Here is a 21,464-nt window from a genome sequence, read left to right on the forward strand (position 1 = left end):
GACATGTGGATGAAAAGCCTTTCAGATGACCCCAGCCCTGTCATATCTGAGTGCAGTTTTATGACAGTCTCCAAGCCAGAACCACCTCGCACAACCTTTCCTGAATTCCTGCCTCACGGAAACCTTGAACAATTATAATTGTTTGTTGTTTCAAGCCATTTAGTTTTGGGGTGATTAGTTAGGCAATAAGAGATAACTCAGTCTCTCTTATAACAGATGAGCCTTATTATGATACAACTGCTACAATTCTATGTCAAAATTATCCTTAAAAGGCCCCAAAAACCAACCTCGATGGTCTTTCATGTATCTCATTACTTTTTGAAAACTGTATAGATGGAAAAAAAAAGCAGAGATTAGGTAACATCATGCTCAAAGTTGAACTATGAATCAGAGACTACAGTTTCTAACTTCTAGTCCATCATTCCTTGAACGCAGATACAGATTCACAAAATAGTAGGGCAGAAAAGGAACTTAGAGATCAGGAAATGAAAGACTCAACATAAGCTACTTGTCTAAAGCACATGGTACCGTATCCCAAAAGGGACTACACAGTGTGTGGCTATGTGTGCACAGGAAAAGATATATCCACAGCCTGCTGTATAAACACATTTCAGAGAAGCAACCAAAAATTAAATTACGTCCTGATGCTCCCTTTTGGTCAGAGGATTTGCATGTTTGCCCCGGCTCTGCACCCCTCAGGTTTATACTGATCTTTGCATCTCTGGTTTCCTTGTATGTGAGGCAGCTGGACTAGGTGACTTCCCCAAGCCTTATCCAACCTTCGGGCCATGACTCCAATCCCGAAAACCCAGCAAGCCACTGGCTGTCACAACTGCATGGCCTCTTTCCCGCTGGAGGCACAGCACAAGCAGTGACCCCTAATAGCAATTTCTTCTACATCCTATGAATGCCAGGTCGTGGATGATGGAAAACTGTGTATCACTGAGTTTTCCAAAGGCCAAAAGATGTCTATTTTTAATTTAGATTAAATAACAATCTATGCTCTAGCTTCACTTTGAACAGTACCTTCCTGTTAGTGTAAAAACATCAGTCTCAAGGCAGTAACTAAACAATGATAGTTATATATACAAGCTCCATCTGTATGGAACACACTCAGTTCCAAAACATCCCTGCACAGCTGGGAGGGAGGCACCAAGAGAAATAACATTTTCTTAAAGAAAACGGAGGAGGAAGAAGAGGCAAATTCCAAGTGACTAACAAGAGCACTCTGAACAAATAAATCCATCCATGAAGTACATGAGACATGTTCTTTTAAAAAAGGAGGAAGAGGCCAGGCGCGGTGGCTCACGCCTGTAATCCCAGCACATTGGGAGGCAAGGTGGGTGGATCATGAGGTTAGGAGTTCGAGACTAGCCTGATCAACATGGTGAAACCCCGTCTCTACTAAAAATACAAACATTAGCTAGGCGTAGTGGTGTACACCTATAATCCTAGCTACTCGGGAGGCTGAGGCAGGAGAATCACTTGAAACCGGGAGGCAGAGGTTGCAGCGAGCCGAGATCTTGCCACTGCACTCCAGCCTGCAAGACAATGCGAGACTCTGTCTCAAAAAAAAAAAAAAAAAAAGAAAGTGCCTGGTAACAGGGATCCAAGTAAATCAAGCCATCTAGAAGGTACAATATAAAATGATTAAATGTCATGTCTTCTCAAATCTTTAAAAGTATAGAAAATGCTCAAAATATACAGTGAGTAAAATGGGTAGTTTAAAGAACGTATATATAATACTATCCTAATTTTGAATTTAAAATGTCACTTCTTTATTGTCTACGTTAGAAATAGATTGAAGGAATATAGAATAAAATGTTAACATTGGTTTTACTGAGTAGAACAAATAATTTTGTTCCTTTCATATTTATGTGTAAATCTCTTTTCTTCAATAGGTGTATTATACTTTTATAATCTGAAAAAGTTATTTAAGGAAATTAAAATCACAATCTCAACTGGTGTCAGATATCTAAATATTTTAAGTTAAAATAATTTTTTATTCAACATGTGATTAAGGAATGCTGAATATTTATATCTTTCAAAAATGTATCATTAAATTCAAATAATAAAGCAAAACAAAATCAGATTCCCATGGACGATAGCATTGAATTCAATCCACGCCTCCTTCGCCCCAATCATTGTTCCTCACAAAAGTATTTCTTACCAAGAAACACTTAAAATGGAATCTGCATTTCTTAGTCAACTTTGGTTGCCACTAGACTCAGACTAAATTTCATCACTGCAGTTGCTAAGCTCACATTTGCAGACATTTATTTTGTTCCTCCAACTTTGACTGCATATGGACCTCAAAAAGAAAGCATGTTAAAATGTAGAGCCTTCGGCGCGTGACAACTGGAGATTTTAGAGTTCTCCCCAGAGTCAGAAACATCAGCGCTCGAGATATTTCAGCCTCACTTTAAGGAAAGAGCAAAATCAAATGAAACTAAGACAAAAACTATTTAAGACAGGCTGCAGTTCAGATGGAGGGGGAGAAAAAAAATCACCTTCTAGACTTCGGTCTATCTCCTTTGTAACAGAAGAGTTGTACTAGACCCAGCTGAGCTTCTGCCCGGCACAGTTGTGAAGAAACCCCCTCTGCGACCGTTTCTCACCTCGGTGGACCTCTCTGGCTGCTGCGGGAGGGAAGGAGCGTTCGTCCCGGCATCGGTTCCTTGGGGACATTCACATTAGCACCTACCTCCGCTCGGCTCAGGCTGAAGCACATCGTCTGCCTTCAGCTGATGCAGTGACCTCAGTCAGGTAAGAGAAACAGCCTTTGCTAGTCTGTGCAGCGCCTTCCGTGGAAATATTGCATGAGTCAGCTTTTATCTCCCAAACCCAACACACAAAGGCTTTACAAAAACCTGATTTGCAACTTTCTCACTGCCTTTTCCCCCTAGTGTGCAGACCACAGACTTCAGCATCACTAAGAGCCTTAAATGAAACATGACATCATTCAATTGAGAAACAGGACAATAGACACCACTGTGGGTAACTTGAAAATGCACACTTCACTGAGCAACACCCTACCACTTCCATTCTTCTGTGAACATCAAATACAGCCCACACTCGCCTCAAGCTGCTGGGTTTCACCTTCCTGGCTCCGGCCACAGTTCTCATTAAACTCCAGAAAATAAGATCTCTGGAGCTCTGATATTTTTAAGTTTACTTCCTGAATTATGGGCTTGTTTTTTCTTTAACTTTCAAAGTAATCGGACACATCTTTAAACATAATTTTTAAAATGCAGGTTGCAGTGGGGGTGGGGTGGTGAATAACACGCAGTGGAAGGCAGTTTGGATAATTAGTTTCTGTTAACAAGACACTTAATAGAATTTTAGCTGAGCAAAGTTTAAATTTAAGGCTGACATTTAAAAAACGTATCTGAAGACAAATACCTAAAATTGATATGTACAGGCACTTCTTTGGAGAACAGTTAAGTTCTGTGATTTTATATTCATAAATACTAAGTAAAGACAGAATGATCTAATATTCCTACAATACTTTAGTGAGACCTTCCAATTAGTTTGGGTTGTTGATTTCTCTAAGACCACTGGTCCTTAAAATGCTCTATCTATTTTTATATAAAGATTCAGAAGGCATGTATTTGACAAAGATCTTGAATTCTTTAAATGAAGGTCTCCAGAAGTACAAAATGCTATTGAAAACTGATACCACTGCACTGTGGAACTAAAATTCAAAATATGGATTATGTCCTTGTATAGACGTCTAAAACTGAACTATTTCAGAGGATTAAAATCCTTTAAATAGAAGTTCCATTTAAAGCCTTCATTTGTGGTTACGGAAAATACCATTGGCAGATCATCTTTAATATAGCTATTTCTATCATGCCTATTAAGTGATTTTAAACTAACAACATAATAGGATAATTTGTTTTAATGCTGATTTCCTTTCAAATAAGGCTGAACATACACATAACTATTTAAATAAGTGATTTTGAAGGAAACAGTTCAGAAGACAACTTGCTGGAATTCCTCACCCACAAAATTCACCAGTTTGATGGAAATCAGTAAATCCAGGATGCTGAGAAGGCAGTCTGAGAGGAAGCATCGCCTCCCTTAGCTGTGGTGACTATCTTCATCCTCTATTCTGGCCTCCATAGAAACCCCATTGGCCTCCCAAATGATGTCTGTGTCTCCCATACCAGTGCCTAAGCTGGGCTCTTCCTTTCTGTTCAATGAAGAGGCAGCTCAAATCAAGCTCCCATTCAATCTGCTACAACCACTTTAGCCCACTGCTCTTTCCCATCAGTTTAACAGTTGTTTATTTTACTTAGAGTAAGGATCATGTGGTCTCATATTTAATTGTTTTCTAATTATCTCTCGTTTTGTTTTTTAGATGGAGTCTTGTTCTGTTGCCCAGGCTACAGTGCAACGGCGCAATCTTGGCTCACTACAACCTCCGCGTTCCGGGTTCAAGCAATTCACTCGCCTCAGCCTCCTGAGTAGCTGGGATTGCAGGTGCCTGCCACCACGCCTAGCTAATTTTTGTATTTTTAGTAGAGACGGGGTTTCAGCATGTTGGCCAGGCTCGTCTTAAACTCCTGACCTCATGATCCACCCGTTTCGGCCTCTCAAAGTGCTGGGATCATAGGCGTGAGCCCCTGCGCCTGGCCCACTGTCTCTTTCTTACCCTGCATTGTAGCTGTTGGGGTCAGGGAACATTGCTATACTGTAGATTTGATATTCTTGAGGCAGATACAAACATCTAAACTCTTAGATGGGGTAAAATATACAGAGACTCTAGGCTTCCTAATGACTCATTCCTTGTGCATATCCTCAGATCATAACACAGCTACCTTTAACTTCCAGTAAAATCATATCGTACTTGGATTTTTTTACTTTTTATTTATGCCAAGAAACATGTTTCTAAAATGTGATTTCTGAGAGATGCCATGTATGTTACACATAAACAAAAACAGCAAAGTTGCTGGTGGGCAGTTTGCTAAGCTTACCCACCAGACAAGTGACAGTCGTGAGGGATAGCTTTGAAGTGACAGAAGGGGCCATATTGGGTCCTATGGAACAGTCATTTATTAGTTCATTCATGGTTTCTACTTTAGCAAAATCAACAACTTGTGTAAGTAAAGACCTCTCCTATAATTTGCAAATTAGTGAAACCACCTATATTGCATCTACAAATATCAAAGATTTAAAGTATATTGAATTTATTTTTTAAATAAGCTTTTTCAGAGTAGGGGATACACAAACACACACACACACACACACATTCTCTCTCTCTCACACACACACACACATTTTTTGCCTTTATATTTATTCTAGTACCAAGTATTTCCTTGAATAAAAACCAATGGATAGTGCATGAGGCCTAGGGAAGGATAGTACATTCACATACTAGCAGAAAGGAAAAGAAAAGAGAAGAAAGGCTGGGCACAGTGGCTCATGCCTGTAATCCCAGCACTTTGGGAGGCCGAGGAGGACAGATCATGAGGTCAGGAGTTCGAGACCAGCTTGACCAACATGGTGAAAAACCCCATCTCTACTAAAAATACAAAAATTAGCCATGTGTGGTGGTGTGCACCTGCCATCGCAGCTACTCAGGAGGCTGAGGCAGGAGAATCGCTTGAACCCAGGAGGTGGTGGTTGCAGTGAGCCGAGATCGCGCCACTGCACACCAGCCTGGGCTACAGAGCAAGACTCCGTCTCAAAAAAAAAAAAAAGGAAACGCCTCCATTTCTTGAGCAATAGTCCAGGTTCTTTCACACCTGAGAGCAGAGGCGCCTTCTACACTTTGGTATTTTCTGAAGGCCTGGTTTCCCCTGCTCTAGCTCTGCAATGGTTCTGCATTCCCATGCCTCCCGTCTCCTATTCCACACACTGGACACACTGAACTGTTAAGAGTTCTTGGAGGTGCACTGCTGGCTTGCCACTGGACTTCTGTTCATGCAGGAAACTGAAAATTCTTAAGACACACCAAAGGCACAGATGCTGGTATCCTTGCCACTTTTCGCTGTATAATTTATTTGCCAATACTAACACTGGGTGAAAAGATTATGTTTGCTCAGCAAAATTATTTTTATTTTTTATATTATTTATTTTTGAGACAGAGTCTTGCTCTGTCACCCAAGCTGAAGTGCAGTGTCACTATCTCGGCTCACTGCAACCGCCACCTCCCAGGTTCAAGTGATCCTCCCACCTCAGCCTCCTGTGTAGCTGGGACTACAGGCATGCACCACCATGTCCGGCTAATTTTTTGTGCTTTTAGTAGAGACGGGGTTTCCCCATATTAATCAGGCTGCTCTGGAACTCCCCACCTCAAGTGATCCACCCGCCTTGGCCTCCCAAAGTGCTGGAATTACAGGCATGAGCTACTGAGCCCAGCCCACAGTTTCTTTTTAATTGATAGAGTGGCCACAGATAAAATGCACATGTGTGGCTTGTTAGGTGGTAAAGCTATCCTTGCTGGAAAGCAGCTTTGTTTATTCCCCACAAGCACAGGTTATACAACCAGGAAGTCCGAGTTCCATTCCCGGTGTGCCCACCTGGAATGGGGAATCAAGGCACAGAAGAGCAGCACTGACAGGACATAACTATAGCAACCAGAACACAAACCAGCCAGCAAGGAGGTGCAGGCGGCCTTGTAGCCTAACTGGAGGAAGACCAGAAAGTCCCTGCCACTTAAAAAATCCCTTCCCAGGCTGGATGTGGTGGTTCACATCTGTAATCCCAACACTTTGGGAGGCTGAGATGGAAGGATCCCTTAAGGCCAGGAATTAGAGACCAGAGTGAGCAACTTATTCAGATTCGATCTTTACAAAAAAGACAAAATTTAGGCCAGGTGTGGTGGCTCATGCCTGTAATCCCAGCACTGTGGGAGGCCAAGGTGGGTGGATTACTTGAGGTCAGGAGTTCAAGACCAGCCTACCCAACATGGTAAAACCCAGATTCTACTGAAAAAATAGAAAAATTAGCTAGGCATGGAGGCATGTGCCTGTAGTCCTAGCTACTTGGGAGGCTGAGGCAGGGGAATCATTTGAACCTGGGAGGTTGAGGCTGAGGTAAGCCAAGATCACGCCACTGTGCTCCAACTTAGGCAACAGAATGAGACTCTGTCTTAAAAAGAATCAATCAATCAATACAAAACTTAGCTGAGTATGGTGGTATATGTCCATAGTACTAGTTACTTGGGAGGCTGAGGTGAGAGGATGGCTTAAGCTCAGGAGCTTGAAGCTGCAGTGACCTAGGATCTCACCCCTGCACTCCAGCCTGGGTGACAGAGTGAGAGCCTGTCTCAAACAAAAACAAAAACCCCTTCCCAGAAACCTGCCATAGGGCCTGGAATTCCAAAGCGTTGTGGTTTAAGGTAAAAGTTATCAGTTAAAACCCTAATCTCCCCTGGGAAGGGCAATGGCATTGCTGCCACAGTAGTGTGAATCAGCCTGATCATCCTTCCAAGGAACTATCCAGGTTTTCTGGGAATGAGGGCAGGAAGCACAGACAACACACAAAGCTAGGGACTTGGCCAGGCCTGAGCTAGTTGAGGCACTTTGCTGACTGTGCAGCCAGGTGACAGCTCAAAAAGCTGAGTGATAAGGAGGAAAGGACAGCCCAGAGACAGAAAGACGGGCAAAGGCATGCAGACATTTTTGGGTTCAAGGAAATATTTTGCTTCATACAATCAACATTGGATAAGGCAGATTTAGCAAATAATCTTAGACTTTCAGATGCAAAGGTGCTAGAAGTGAGAAGGGGCATTTGAAAACACAAATACTTTTTTACACAAGGAGCGTAACTAAACCGTGGAGGAAGTGTGCTGGGGGAGGGGAGACTGCTTATCTTATAATTTAAGATCTTGCCATTGTGGCACATTTTTCAGGGAAAATGGTAAAACCAACCGTTTTGGAAGCATGGGCCATTGACAAAACACTCCTAATGTATTTTTAGTCTATTAGAAGTTTTTTCTTTGAAAGAATAAGGCATGCAATCACATTTTCAATGACACATCACTGAATAAATGTGATGGGCCGGGCACAGTGGCTCACACCTGTAATCCCAGCACTTTGGGAGACCGAAGCAGGTGGATCATCTGAGGTCAGGAGTTCGAGACCAGCCTACATGGCGAACGAAACCCTGTCTCTATTAAAAATACAAAAAAATCAGCTGGACATGGTGGCACATGCCTATAATCCCAGTTTCTCGGGAGGCTGAGGCAAGAGAATTGCTTGAACTTGGGAGGCGGAGGTTTCAGTGAGCTGAGACTGTGCCACTGAACTCCAGCCTGGATGACAGAGTGAGACTCTGGCTCAAAAAAATAAAAAGTGATCAATATTGAAGTCAGTTGCACAAATAACAGTGTCATACATCCACATTGAAGTCCCTTAGAAGGACACACTGACCTTCCTCCTGTAAGAGCTAACGTACTAATACCATTCTGCATTGCAGCTGCTCTGATTAAAAATCTGTACACATTCTTCCAGGCTGTCTATTCTAAACCCGGAAAATGTCACCAACTGCAAATTCTACCTTGCTACTGTTCTACAAACCAAACTATATACTTTTTCAAACAAATAACAAAGCTAACCTTTTTTTTTAAAAAAAAATATTATTTCTAAAGGCCTTTTTTCAAAGTGATATAATTTTAGTGGCAAGTGAGTTTGTTTTTACAAATTTAAAAAATATCGGTCAGCAGACCAGGCGTGGTGGCTCATGCTTACAATCCTAGCACTTTGGGAGGCTGACGTGGGTGGATCATTTGAGGCCAGGAGTTCAAGACCAGCTTGGCCAACGGTCTCCAGTAAAAACACAAAAAATTAGCTGAGCATGGTAGTGCACACCTGTAGTCCCACCTACTCAGGAGGTTGGGGCACGAGAGTCACTTGAACCCAGGAGGTGGAGGTTGCAGTGAGCTGAGATTGTGCCACTGCACTCCAGCCTGGGCGACAGAGTGAGACTGTATCCTCCCCTTAAAAAAAATTCTGTCAACAAAAGACACAGGTCTAAAGCACACAAAAGCACTCAAATATAGTAGGAGTTAAGTGAAGCCAGTTTTGTTAGTCCTGGAGTACTGAATCTAACAATAGAAACCAAACTATAAACACTAAATAGTTACCAGGACCTCCATCATCCAACTGAAAATGTCGTTTCTCAGCCCCTGCTGCACTAAATGCCAATATTGAGGCATGGTCCTAAGAATTTTAGAAAACAAATGAACAAATGAAGCCTGTTATTCACAACACTGTTATGCACAGCCTGCCTTTCCCTTGCAATCAAGTTATGACTGAACGTCTCCATCATATGCCTACCAAGAGTCGGCCATGACATGAACTGAGATGGCCTTGAAGGGCACACGTTCCAGACTCTAAAATCTTGCTGTTTCAAGCATTCCTCCCTGGGTTCATTTTTCTGCTACTATGACAATCATTAGCTCAATTTGTCACTCAGTTCTTTGATTAGGATATTTGGTTTTTATTTTCCAGAGACAATACAATCAAGTCTTAGTTATTTTTGAACAATTTTTAGATATCAAGCAAGCAAATATGTTGCAAATAGCCTCCTGCTTTCGATGATCTATCAGTCCCATCTCTAAGGACACCATGGGAGGACTTGCTGTGCTCAGCACAATGAACTAATTATCCCTGGAAGAATGCAGGCGGCTTCCAGACACATTTTTCTCCAGGAGATAACACACATCTAATCCATTCATAACTAAAGGCATTCAACACAATCTATACTTTTGAAACACTCTAAAAAATGTACTTGAAGAAAAGGCTTGGATGCTCTGTTGAAATCTTAACAGCAGTATGTATTTTCCAAAATACTAATTAAAACAAAATCATCTTATAGTTTCAGAGTAACAGCCATTGAGACTTAAATAACCTTTACAGGGTTTGCAAAGGAATTTCTCATCCTGGCAGAGGAGAGAGGCAAACTCTATTTGCTAGCCTTCCTCTTCTTTTCTGGACACAAACCCACAGCTGAAATGGAATGAAGGGGAGGTCTCAGCTCAACCTTGCCAACTGCCCCCAGCCTTTCCCATAGACCCTGTGTTGGTAGGTTGAGAGAGGCAATTCTCAAGAGCAGCAGAGGAGGGAGTGTAGCTTGCAGGAGATACACAGACAAGTTTCTGGAAGCAAACAGCAATCAATCTCTGAACTGGTCAAACCCCGTACCCCCGACCTCCAGCAATGACCATCCTTTGGGGTCATCACAATCAGTCTTCTTCCCCCACTCCCAAAGCTACGTTCAATGTTATGATGGTTGACAGCTTCACCTCTAAGACATATGACCTGTGAGCAAATGATTTGTCTCAAGGGAGCCTAGACGCTTTCTAGAACTGAAGTGGGTGGTTTGCGTGGATATTCACTTGGTTTCCTGCACCAAGTCATGGGAACAATCCCATTGACGGAGATATCTGTAAAGGCCAAATATAGATTCCACTCCAGGAAAGCAGAACTCACTTCTCTCTAAATGAGTTGAGATGACTTACCACTTTCCAGGATTTTTTTTCAACTATAGAAGGCAATGGAGGCCGCTGACCTTAGTATATCAGTATCTCAATGGCCTTACACAGCCCTCTGTTGCCATGAAGTTCTGATCTTTGCCTTTCAGAACTTCGAGGCAACTAGCAACATCCTACTGACCTTTCTTCCTTCACACCTTCTCTCCACTTGAACTAAGGCCAATCACCACTTACTCACCCTCAGGTCCCAGGCCCTCCTGAACGTCAGGTTCCATGCTGGGCGCAGTAAAGGGACATGGGCTTTAAGCCTCAAACAAAAATCCACAAGTATGATGAGTGCTGTGGAGCAGTGTGGGACATTGCTGATGTAAACTACCAACAATTGTGTACATAGCCATTTGCACTATTTTCCTAAGCTCTCTTTTTCCCTTAGTTTCAAACTGTCCTTCAGTTAAAATTAAAAGTGAATAGCAACTTTATGTTGACAGTAAAATCAAGCTCCATTAGGCTGCCTTCACTTAGGGTTCACTTTCCAGTCTTAAAGAATAAGCCCGGTCGGACTCATCTTTCATCTTAAATTTAATTACTTGGTATCCAAGCTGACAGCCAAACTTGCTGAAAGTTTTTGAGAGTCTAAACACTTGCCTAATTCCCAGTTCCCACAGAGGTACATGAAGTAACTTGTTTATGTTAACAGAACAAAGGAAAGGAAAGAGAGCTCTCTGTTCCACTGCAGGTTCAATCAGAATTGGGTCAAGAAACAAGTGTGACCAAACTTATTTCTGTTTATTCTGAATAAACATTGTTGAATCCTTTACAAGTAAATGAAAGAAGAGCAAAAGGAGGAGGAAAAAGCTAAAACATGAAGACTGGTGGTTTGAGAGGTGGGATGATGGGTGAGCGCCTTCCCGCATACTTTGATCTCTCTATATTTTCTTTAATGAATGTGTATTATTTGTGTGGTTAAAATAGAAGAAGAACAGAATGAATTTACATGGCAGGTCTTGTTCCTGCCACACCCCTGGCCCAATCTTTCCCAGTCTTGCTTTGTCTGACGGTCTACACACTCTGCTCCCTGGCTGGCTGCCTTCCAGGTAGGTTTGGCTATAGGCACCAATAGTTTGAAGCAGGAAGAGGGGGAAATAGAGGCATTTCCTCCACTCCCTCATTGATTAGGGGCAGCTCCTCCATGGTTCCAGCCTTTCTTGGGCTCCCTTAACTCTATTTTGTCCCCGGTTCCTCGGGGATCCCTGCAGGTTGTCCCAAAAACAGTGGCTAAGGCTTCCCACTGTTGTCGCCTCTCTTTGCTTCACATAAGCCCTTCATTTGAACCAGCTGAGCTAATTCAGTTTCCTGCCAGGTCCCTGGCTGATGCATTGTCACACTAACTCCAGAATCCTTGGTCTAGAATACTGACAGCAGTTTGACTTCATATGCAGTCAGACTATTGGCCTGAGCTTTTTACCCAGTGATACAATGCCAAATTTTAGCCCCATTTTAACTTATGATCTGCTTGATCCAGGTCAATGAAATAAATACTTAATTAGAGCCTATTCTATAGCAGAAAAATATTTTGAATTTGATATCTGCTGATATATTCACTTATTCAATATCGATTCAGCAGCTACTATGTGCCAGGCACTGCCTTGGGCACTAAAGACACAACAGTGAACGAAACAGACAAGCACCCCTGACTTTATGACACTTATTTTCCAGGGGGAGCTGTATAGACTAAAAAGAATTCTATGAGAACAGCATTCAACACTGGAAAGAGACTCTGGGGCTTTCTAATCTGGTGTTTCAATGACCACTTACAACATCTCGCCAAGTGTGTCTGGTCTCTGCTTGGATACTGTTACCAGACATCCCATCCTGCGCAAATAATTGATCATACCATGGAGTTTGTTTTTTTTTTTTTTTGAGACAGGCTTGCTCTGTTGCCCAGGCTGAAGTGCAGTGGCATGATCTCAGCTCACCGCAACCTCTGCCTCCTGGGTTCAAGTGATTCTCCTGTCTCAGCCTCCTGAGTAGGTGGGACTACAGGCGAATGCCATCATGCCCAGCTAATTTTTTGTATTTTTAGTAGAGACAGGGTTTCACTGTGTTAGCCAGGATGGTCTCGATCTCCTGACCTCGTTATCTGCCCACTTCGGCCTCCCAAAATGTTGGAATTATAGGTGTGAGCCCCCGGGCCTGGCCACCCTGGAGTTCTTTAAACACTGCTATAGGAAAACACAAGAGAAATCACACCTCACCTCCATTTTGTAGTTTCTTAATTACTTGAGCTGTCCTATCAGTTTCCCATATGTATTTACATCTTTATTCAACTATTTATGGAATAATTACCCTAAGGGTTTCCTGGAGGCGGATTCAGTGATGGGGGAGGCAGTACAGAGAGGTCAAAGGGGAGCTGCCCCTCGTGGCTGTGGGGTGTGTGGGGTAGAGCGGAGTTAACACGGTTACCGCCCTCTGATCACCTCCATGTGTGTCAAGATCATGCCTTCCTAACGCTTCCACCAAAGTGGTTTCAGAATTTTAAGTCCTCATGCCAATTTACTATTAAAAATGTTAAAAAGATATCATTTTTGGAGAACATCCTCTGGGAAATAAATATTCTCCCCACTCCTCCCAAGTGAGACTTTTAGGGACATCGCCATCGCTGTGTCCTCCAAGGGCACGGAGTTTGGCCAGAGCAGACACACGGAGGGGTCACCCGAACAGGGGACCGATGGCTGTGTGAGATATGCAATAGGCTGGGAAGGCACAGGCGCTATGGAAACGTGGAAAGGGGGCCAGGCCTGGTTTGTGGTGGTCTGGGAAGGCTTCCCTGAGGGAGGGATGTGTGGACTGACATCTGAAGGCTGAGAAGAACTCAACAGGGGAAACCAGCCAAAGAGAAAAGACCCTCCAGGCTGCTTTACTCCCGTTGGCAGAGACTGTTGGTGTATCTGGCGTCATACCCACAGTGAACACCCAACCTAGATTTTTTTCCTGGGCAATCTTGTTTGCAAATATACTGTGACATACCACAATTAACAACTACGTCTACTGCAACAATGCCCCTTTATTAAGGTATGTACTCCTTTCCTTCTCCGCTCTGGGGGTAATCCCATCCCCTCCTCTGCATGTATCAGTCTTCTCTAGTCTCACCTTTTCTCTCTCCTCCAGACGGTGGGCAGAGCTGCTTGGGCGGTAACCATGACTCTATTCTTGCCTAATTGCTTGGACTGGGTCCTTAAAAGGTGTGGTTACAGTAAATCACAATGTAAACTTCCCTGCCCAGCATTTCCATCCGGGTATTATCAGACTAAAATGAACATCAAAGGAGCCCTAAAAGAAGGGGTCACAAAAGGACAGACTGACGGCTGGGGACGGTGGTCCTGCCACTGTTTGTCTTGCTACTTCCAGGGGCCTTAAGAGCTGACCATGTGCTTTTGAGCCTTGAGTATTTGTCAGGAGCAGCTGGACACCTTTCCTGGGGGACCCAAAACCAGGGACAACTGCCTGGTTGCCAGTATGGATCAGACAGAAGATATCTGTTTAGGAGTCGGTACAAATTAGGGTGTAACAAAATGGTAAGCATAACGAATTAAGCTGCTCTAAGAGTTTAGAGGAATTGTGTTTTCATAATGACTATTGGTTATCAGCCTAGTAATATTTTTTTTGAGACTGAGTTTCACTCTTGTGGCCTGGGCTGGAGTGCAGTGGAGCTATCTGGGCTCACCGCAACCTCCGCCTCCCGGGTTCAAGCCATTCTCCTGCCTCAGCCTCCCAAGTAGTGGGGATTACAGGCATGCGTCATCACACCTGGCCAATTTTTTATTTTTAGTAGAGATGGGGTTTCTCCATGTTGGTCAGGCTGGTCTGGAACTCCTGACCTCAGGTAATCCACCTGCCTCAGCCTCCCAAAGTGCTGGGATTACAGGCGTGAGCCACCGTGCCCAGCCCTATAATTCCTGATGTGGTAGAATTTGAGATAGATGTTTTAACTATGATCAATAAAAAACTCCCTGCGAAATTTTTTGATGACATCATCTGACAGTAAACCAACGTCTGGTATCCAGGTCATGCTTTTTACCTAGTCACTGACATCATCTCAACTTTCTGCAAAATTGCATTCTGGAAACCAGGTTATAAAGATTATGAAACAGCTAATTTTACCACAGGGGTGTTGTCATCATTTGTGGCTGCATCTCAAACAAGCACCTGCCTCAATATATCCCTGACATAGCAGCAGCACAGCAGTTGAGCTAACTGTACACCTGCAAAAATTATGCTCCTATAATATACAGATAATGTAAGGTATGGTTAGTTTTGAATTATTCAAGGAACTCTTATAAGTTTATACACAATTATGATTATTAGAACAAATTCACTGCAGTGAGGTGTCCTGGATGAGCCTCCATAGAAATTGGGTGAGTAAGACTAGAAGGCTCTTTGAAGCTATCCCCTAACCCATGTACTTACTTTCACGCAATGACTGACTGATTTACAAGGGGCCTAAGAGGGATCCTAGAAAAAGGATTTTAACAATATCTAAAACTAGGATTCAGATATTTTCAGGCATACATCACAGATTCTCCGTGGGGAATGAAGGTGGGGCTGGGGCTGAGATCTGATGGCAACAGAAGCTTTGGTGATCCTGGGAGAGAGGAGGGGAAGGAAGTCTGGTAGGACAAACAGAATCAGCAGAAGGCCATTCTTCTGGTGAGGGGAAGTCCTGGTTTCTGATCTTGTATGTGGCAAGTACTCAGGCTGGCCTCACCTGGTCGTTTGGACAGCCTGGGAATGCCCTGACAAAGAGACTGGGTGGCCGAAAAACAAAAACCAAAGCGAAGAGATGTAACAACTGTAATAGCCCAGGCAACTTGGCTGTGAGATCCTTCTATCCAACAGAAGGAAACACAAGGGGAGAGGAATCCTTTTCCCATAAAGAAAAGAACAGGGAGTTCTTAGCAGCCTGGGGGTAGGGGTTTGAGGGGCCCACCAGGAGAATTCCCACAGGGAGCCTGGGAATGCGGACTATTCCAGGGCAGGGGCCCCTGGAAGGATCAGTACAGTGTGGGAGGAAGGGCAGTGACAGGTCAGGCAGAGGAAAGGGGAGCCAGGAGGGGCTGCCTGGGAGGTCCTGTCTTTACACCTGTGGGAAGTGACAGCTGAGCTGGCCAAGTGTGATCTTTTAAAGTGACTTCACCTGTAGCCACAGGGCTGGTGGGGCCTGGTGGAGCTGAGGCTGATGAGACCGAGTGTGACCCGTGGACTTGTTGTCTGGTCAGCACAGGATTTAATTTCTTTGTATTGGTGACCCAAGTTTAAAAAATCATGATACTCTGCATTAAAAAAAAAGACACATTCTGGGGTGTCTTGGGGTGCCAGAAAATTAAAAAGGGATAAACATGAGTTAATGCTAGTCTAACGCTCCTGCATAGCAGCAGTGGGTGGGTGGAGCTAAGCTTGCTCACATCACCCTGGCTGTGCACTTCCCAGTGTGCCACAGTCCCCTCCAGCCTCTTTCGTATCACACCTGTCCTCTGCCACTCTTTTATATGATCTGCCTGGCCCTTGAGGTGCGTGACTTTGGATTATACATGAGGGCACATCCAGACACTGCACTATTAGGTTACTAGTCCTAGAAATTACCAGACAATATGATCTGATAAGAACAATTTATTTCTCCAATGTGTAAGCCATATGAAAATGAAACATAGGCTGGTGCAGTGGCTCACACCTGTAATCCCAGCACTTTGGGAGGCCGAGGAGGGCAGATCATCTGAGGTCAGGCATTTGAGACTAGCCTGGCCAACATGGTGAAGCCGTCTCTACTAAAAATACAAAAATTAGCCGGGCATGATGGTGCGTGCCTATAATCCCAGTTACTCAGGAAGCTGAGACAGGAGAATCGTTTGAACCTGAGAGGCGGAGATTGCGGTGAGCCGAAATCACACCAGGGCACTCCAGCCTGGTTGACAGAGAAAAAAAAAAGAAAGAAAGAAAGAAAGAAAATGAAAAATAAAGAACTAAAAAGATGACTTCTTGTTACTCTAGACAAGATTAGGCACACACACACGCAAATGCTATAAAAGGCCAGTCTTTCCATCATGGAAAAATTTGGTGAAGGAAAGGGAAGAAGGTTTATAGTGGAGGGGTAGGGAAAAATTAATCACAGCTCAGGAAATGTAAATTGTCTTTACCATTTATCCTAATTAACTGTTATTTTCATTTTTGTCTCTTTATATTCAAAGTAACTTCTCCTATTAGCTCTTTTGCAGACCTACATTTCAATAAAACATTAGAATTTGGTCGGGTTTCTATGAAGGAATTAAGATAGAAGAAGCAATTAATTCTGCCCAACCAAACAGATAATTGGTGTCATAGTTCTTGTTATTTTTTTATTTTTTATTTTTTTTTGAGACAGAGTCTTGCTTTGCTGCCCTGGCTGGAGAACAGTGGCATGATTACAACTTACTGCAGCCTCAACCTCCCAGCCTCAGGTGATCCTCCTGCTTATGCCTCTGAGTAGTTGGGACCACAGGTGTGCACGACCAGGCCTGGTTAGTTTTTAAAATTATTTGTGGAGATGGAGTCTCCCTATGCTGCCCAGCTAGTCTCAAACTCCTGGGCTTGAGTGATCCTCCCACCTTGGCCTCCCAAATTGCTGGGATTATAAGCATAAGCTACTGCATCAAGCCTGTCATAGTTTTTGAAACCGACAACTTGATAGAACATGCAGACAAACCACAGCCCCCAAAGAATGACACACTGAACTGGCTGGCAAGACCCAGGGATTCCTACCATCTACGCACCCTTATGGAAGTAGTGGAATGAGGATTTGTTTACAAGCTCTTCTGAAAAACAAGACAAGATCTACTATAAATGCCAAAATTTACGTATCACATCCGAATCTCATGAAATGCTCGTTTTATTGTACCTTTTTAAAAAACAATAGGACAGGAATGAAGACAGAATTGGAGATTCTAGTCCCTTAAAATAAACAATGACTATAAAATTGGATTTACTGGCAAGGAAAAAAGAGGAATAAGCAGTCCCCTAACTTGGAAGGGCGTTTGTGTGTTCTGACATTGATCATTTAAAACGGCACCTAGAGGCATTAGCTCTTCATCAGCATTTTTCCTAGAAAGGCGAAACCCCACTCTGCGCACCATCCCCGTGTTTATTTCTTTCTGAACCCGAGAGATAAAACTTTTAATACACAGAGGCCTCTGAGAGGATTTGTAGACATACCCAAGTCTTTCTGAAGAAGAATCGCCTCTGATATGTGATATCTTCCCTCAGGAGCATGAGGAGGAGGCAGCGGGTGAAAGGGATAGAAAAACAAAACCAACCATTTTCCCCTAATCCTCATGTGGAAGAAAAAGGAGAAGCTAAAAGCTTCCCCCAGGGAAAAAGCTACCCCAGACTGGAGATGAATCAAGCAAGTCTAGTCAATTTCAGACTGCTGAGCTTGCTCAGCTTGAAAGGCCACACGCTTGCTTCCAGCACACCTCCTGGCAGGCGGGGCAACTGGGCTCAGGGGACCCTGAGCGTGGGCAGTGGTGGCTGGAGAGGGGCAGGGGCTGGGTGGGACAGGCGGTCCCGCCGCTTTCCATGTTTCTCTGGAAACCCCATGACAAAGACAGTGTCAGAGAACAGGGAATTCTTGTGCTTTTCTACATGGATAAGTCCCACCCCAGGATTTTATTTTTAAAAGTTCCCCTGAAGATGAGATAAACGATTTATATCTTATAAAAATAAGTGCTCCAATGGCCTATCGTCGAAATATGCTTTACATTTCATTCTTCTGCAGACACTAAGAGATTTTAATCTATTTAGACATTTTAATACATCAATTATCATAATGGCATTGTAAGCCAAAAACACTGGTGATTGTTAGTACACACCCTAAACCATTATTTCTCCAGGTGTTACCTAACACCTCCTAAATTACTGCTATGGACTGAATTGTGTCCTCCCGCCCAAATACATACGTTGATATTGAAGCCCTAACCCCCAAAGTGACTGTATTTGGAGATGAGTCCTTTAAGGAGGTGAAGTTAAATGAAGTCATAAGGGTGCGGCCCTAGTCCAATAGGACTGGTGTCCCTATAAGAATAGGAAGAAATACTAGAGATCTTGCTCCCTCTGTATGCAAAAGCCCATGTGAGAATACAGCTAGAAAGCAGCCATCTGTAAGGCAGCAAGAGAGGCCTCACTAGACACCAACCCCACTAGCACCTTGATCTTGGACTTATAGCCACCAGAACTGTGAGAAAATAAATGTCTGTCATTTAAGCCACCAGTGTGTGTTGTTGTTATGGCAGTCAAGGCTGGCTAGCCATCATCACTAGCAAGCTTTTCAATAAGCAACCAGATTGCTGGGCCCTGCCCAAGAGCACCACATCAGAATGTTTAGGGATGGGGCCCAGGGCTGGGCAAAGGTAACTGAACTCTTTGGGTGTTATAAGGTTGAGAACCATAGAGAGCTCAAGGCTGCCTGCAGCCCCTTACTCCACCCACCTCAGCCTTCCCCTAATCCATCATCCCAAATAAAAATGCTTGGATGGGGGTCAAGGATGAGAGACTTCAAGGATTAGACTCTCCAAAAGGGAAATAAGGGATTATGAATAGAACTAGGCAGGAATCATGGTGGGGTCCAGGGTGAGGTGTGTTGTAGGAAAAGCCACTTTTGTCTCTGAGCTGGGCTTGCTCAGAAGGGACAAGAGGGGCCCTTGAGACCCATGTGAAATGCTGCCCAACTCCATCGGAAGGAGACCAGAGGAAGGTTTATGTCTGAAGCCCAAGGTTAATGAAGAGTGTGCTTGTGCTGACTATTCCCTGCCCTCAGAGGACAGCACCAGCCAAACACCTCCCCCCTCACTCCAAAGAACCAACTAAGATGCATTCTCAACAGGCTAACAGGTAAGTCAGACCATCAACCGCTCAGGATACTTTCAACTCTGAAACTCGGCACCAAAGGAAAGTTATCATTTGCAATAGTTGTACTTTCAGTCTTTTTTGTAAGTCCTGATCTTCACTAGAGTGAAAGGCTCTACTATGTCAGTAGACTTAAAATTAGTTCTAATTGTCAGGGATAGTAATATATAAGTAAATTCAAAGGCACCAAGTACGTTCAACTATGTAAAAATGCCACACAGAATTCTGCAAGTTTTCAAAAGTCAAGGTATTAAACAGCAATCAAACAGTATTTTAAAGCAGCATATTAGCTGGAAGGCAAGACCAGAGTATTTTTTCTTGTGATTCATATGTATTGCCAGGGTAGAGAGACACGGCTGTGACGAGAATGTTCCACACTTCCAAATTAAGGTACAATTTTTTTTTTCTTCCAATGGAGTCTTGCTCTGTAGCCCAGGCTGGAGTGCAGTGGGGCGATCCTGGCTTACTGCAACCTCCATCTCCTGGGTTCAAACGATTCTCCTGCCTCAGCCTCCCAAGTAGCTACGATTACAGGCACATGCCACCACACCCGTCTACTTTTTGTATTTTTAGTAGAGATGGGGTTTCACCATGCTGGCTAGGCTGGTCTCGAACTCCTGACCTCGTGATCCACCTACCTCGGCCTCCCATAGTGCTGGGATTACAGGCGTGAGCTACCATGCCAGGCCTACAACAGAACTTTTAATAACCACTGTGTTGCCCAGTTGTGTTTTTGAAGTGGCAAAAGATGTCCATGCCTTTTTTTGTTGAAAAAAAAAAAAAAAACTTTTTTTTTTTTTTTTTTTTTTTTTTATTTAGACAGTCTCACTCTGTCACCCAGGCTGGAGTGCAGTGGTGCGATCTTGGCTCACTGCAAACTCTGCCTGTGATTCATATGTATTGCCAGGGTAGAGAGACACGGCTGTGACCCAAGAATGTTTCACACTTCTAAATTAAGGTACAATTTAAAAAAAAGCAGAATATATTCTAGACTGATTTTTTAAATACTGTTTAGGAAGTAGCTCTTCAAGTAGAAAAAAGTTTTGTTTGTTTTTTCTTCAGATGGAGTCTTGCTCTCCTGGGTTCAAGTGATTCTCCTACCTCAGCCTCCCGAGTTGCTGGGATTATAGGCACCTGCTACCACGCCTGGCTAAGTTTTATATTTTTAGTAGAGACAAGGTTTCACCATGTTGGCCAGGCTGGTCTCAAACTTCTGACCTCAAGTGATCCTCACACCTCAGCCTCCCAAAGTGCTGGGATTACAGGCATGAGCCACTGCATCCAGCCTAAATATAAAACTTTAACACCAGTAATTTCTTATTTCTTTAGCAGGTATTTAAGAGCATTTTTAATATATTGCCCAAATATGGGAAATAAAGCTGTACAATCTATAACCCCATCCTCAAAGTTTCCAAATTCTTTAGAGAGAAAGAGGGAAGTACCCTAGCCCTAATCCTAGCTAATGGGTGAGTATGTTCTCTTTTTTTGAGACGAAGTCTTGCTCTGTCGCCCAGGCTGGAATGCACCACTGTCTTTTGGCTCACTGCAAACTCCACCTCCCAGATTCGAGCAATTCTCCTGCCTCAGCCTCCCAACTAGCTGAGATTACAGGCGGCTAATTTTTGTATTTTTAGTAGAGACGGGGTTTCACCATCTTCATCAGGCTGGTCTTGAACTCCTGACCTCGTGATCCACCTGCCTTGGCCTCTCAAAGTGCTGGATTACAGGTGTGAGCCACTGCACCAGGCCTGTGTGAGTGCCAGGTGCTGCTCTGACTGTATTAGACTAATTCCTCACAACCCTCCCAGGACAGAGGTGCTACTGTCTCCATTTTATGGATAAAGAACCCAGAGCAGAGCAAGTTCAGCAAATTGGTTGGATGTGCAATGCTAGGAAGTGGAGGCCCCACGATTTGAGTCCCGGCGGCTAGATTTCAGAGCTTAATCACTATTCAATACTGCCAGATATGTGTGTTTATGTCACAGATGTATAGAATTAGAGAATCTGGAATATGTGCCTTGAGGGTGAAGAGAGGCCTTAGGATAAATATGTTTAACCAAAATCTTTCCTTTCATAGACATTTGAAGCC

At 43.5% G+C, this 21,464-nt stretch overlaps 1 protein-coding gene across 5 annotated transcripts in view; it reads right to left on the minus strand.

Annotated features, from left to right (window-relative positions):
• PLEKHG1 (pleckstrin homology and RhoGEF domain containing G1) overlaps nucleotides 1-21,464 on the minus strand; it is a 199,364-nt gene that overhangs the window by 127,821 nt on the left and 50,079 nt on the right. The window contains exon 1 of one of the 5 annotated variants that reach the window (XM_012452315.3): nucleotides 2,705-3,057. The exons of the other annotated variants lie outside the window; for them this stretch is intronic. The gene's annotated coding sequence lies outside the window, so the exon portion shown is untranslated. Of the gene's footprint in view, nucleotides 1-2,704; nucleotides 3,058-21,464 lie in introns of those variants that run through there. 5 annotated transcript variants of the gene reach the window in all.

This window comes from Aotus nancymaae, unplaced genomic scaffold (genome assembly GCF_030222135.1).
Source record: "Aotus nancymaae isolate 86718 unplaced genomic scaffold, 86718_ANA_hifiasm-v0.15.2.pri h1tg000040l, whole genome shotgun sequence".
Taxonomy (NCBI): Eukaryota; Metazoa; Chordata; class Mammalia; order Primates; family Aotidae; genus Aotus; species Aotus nancymaae.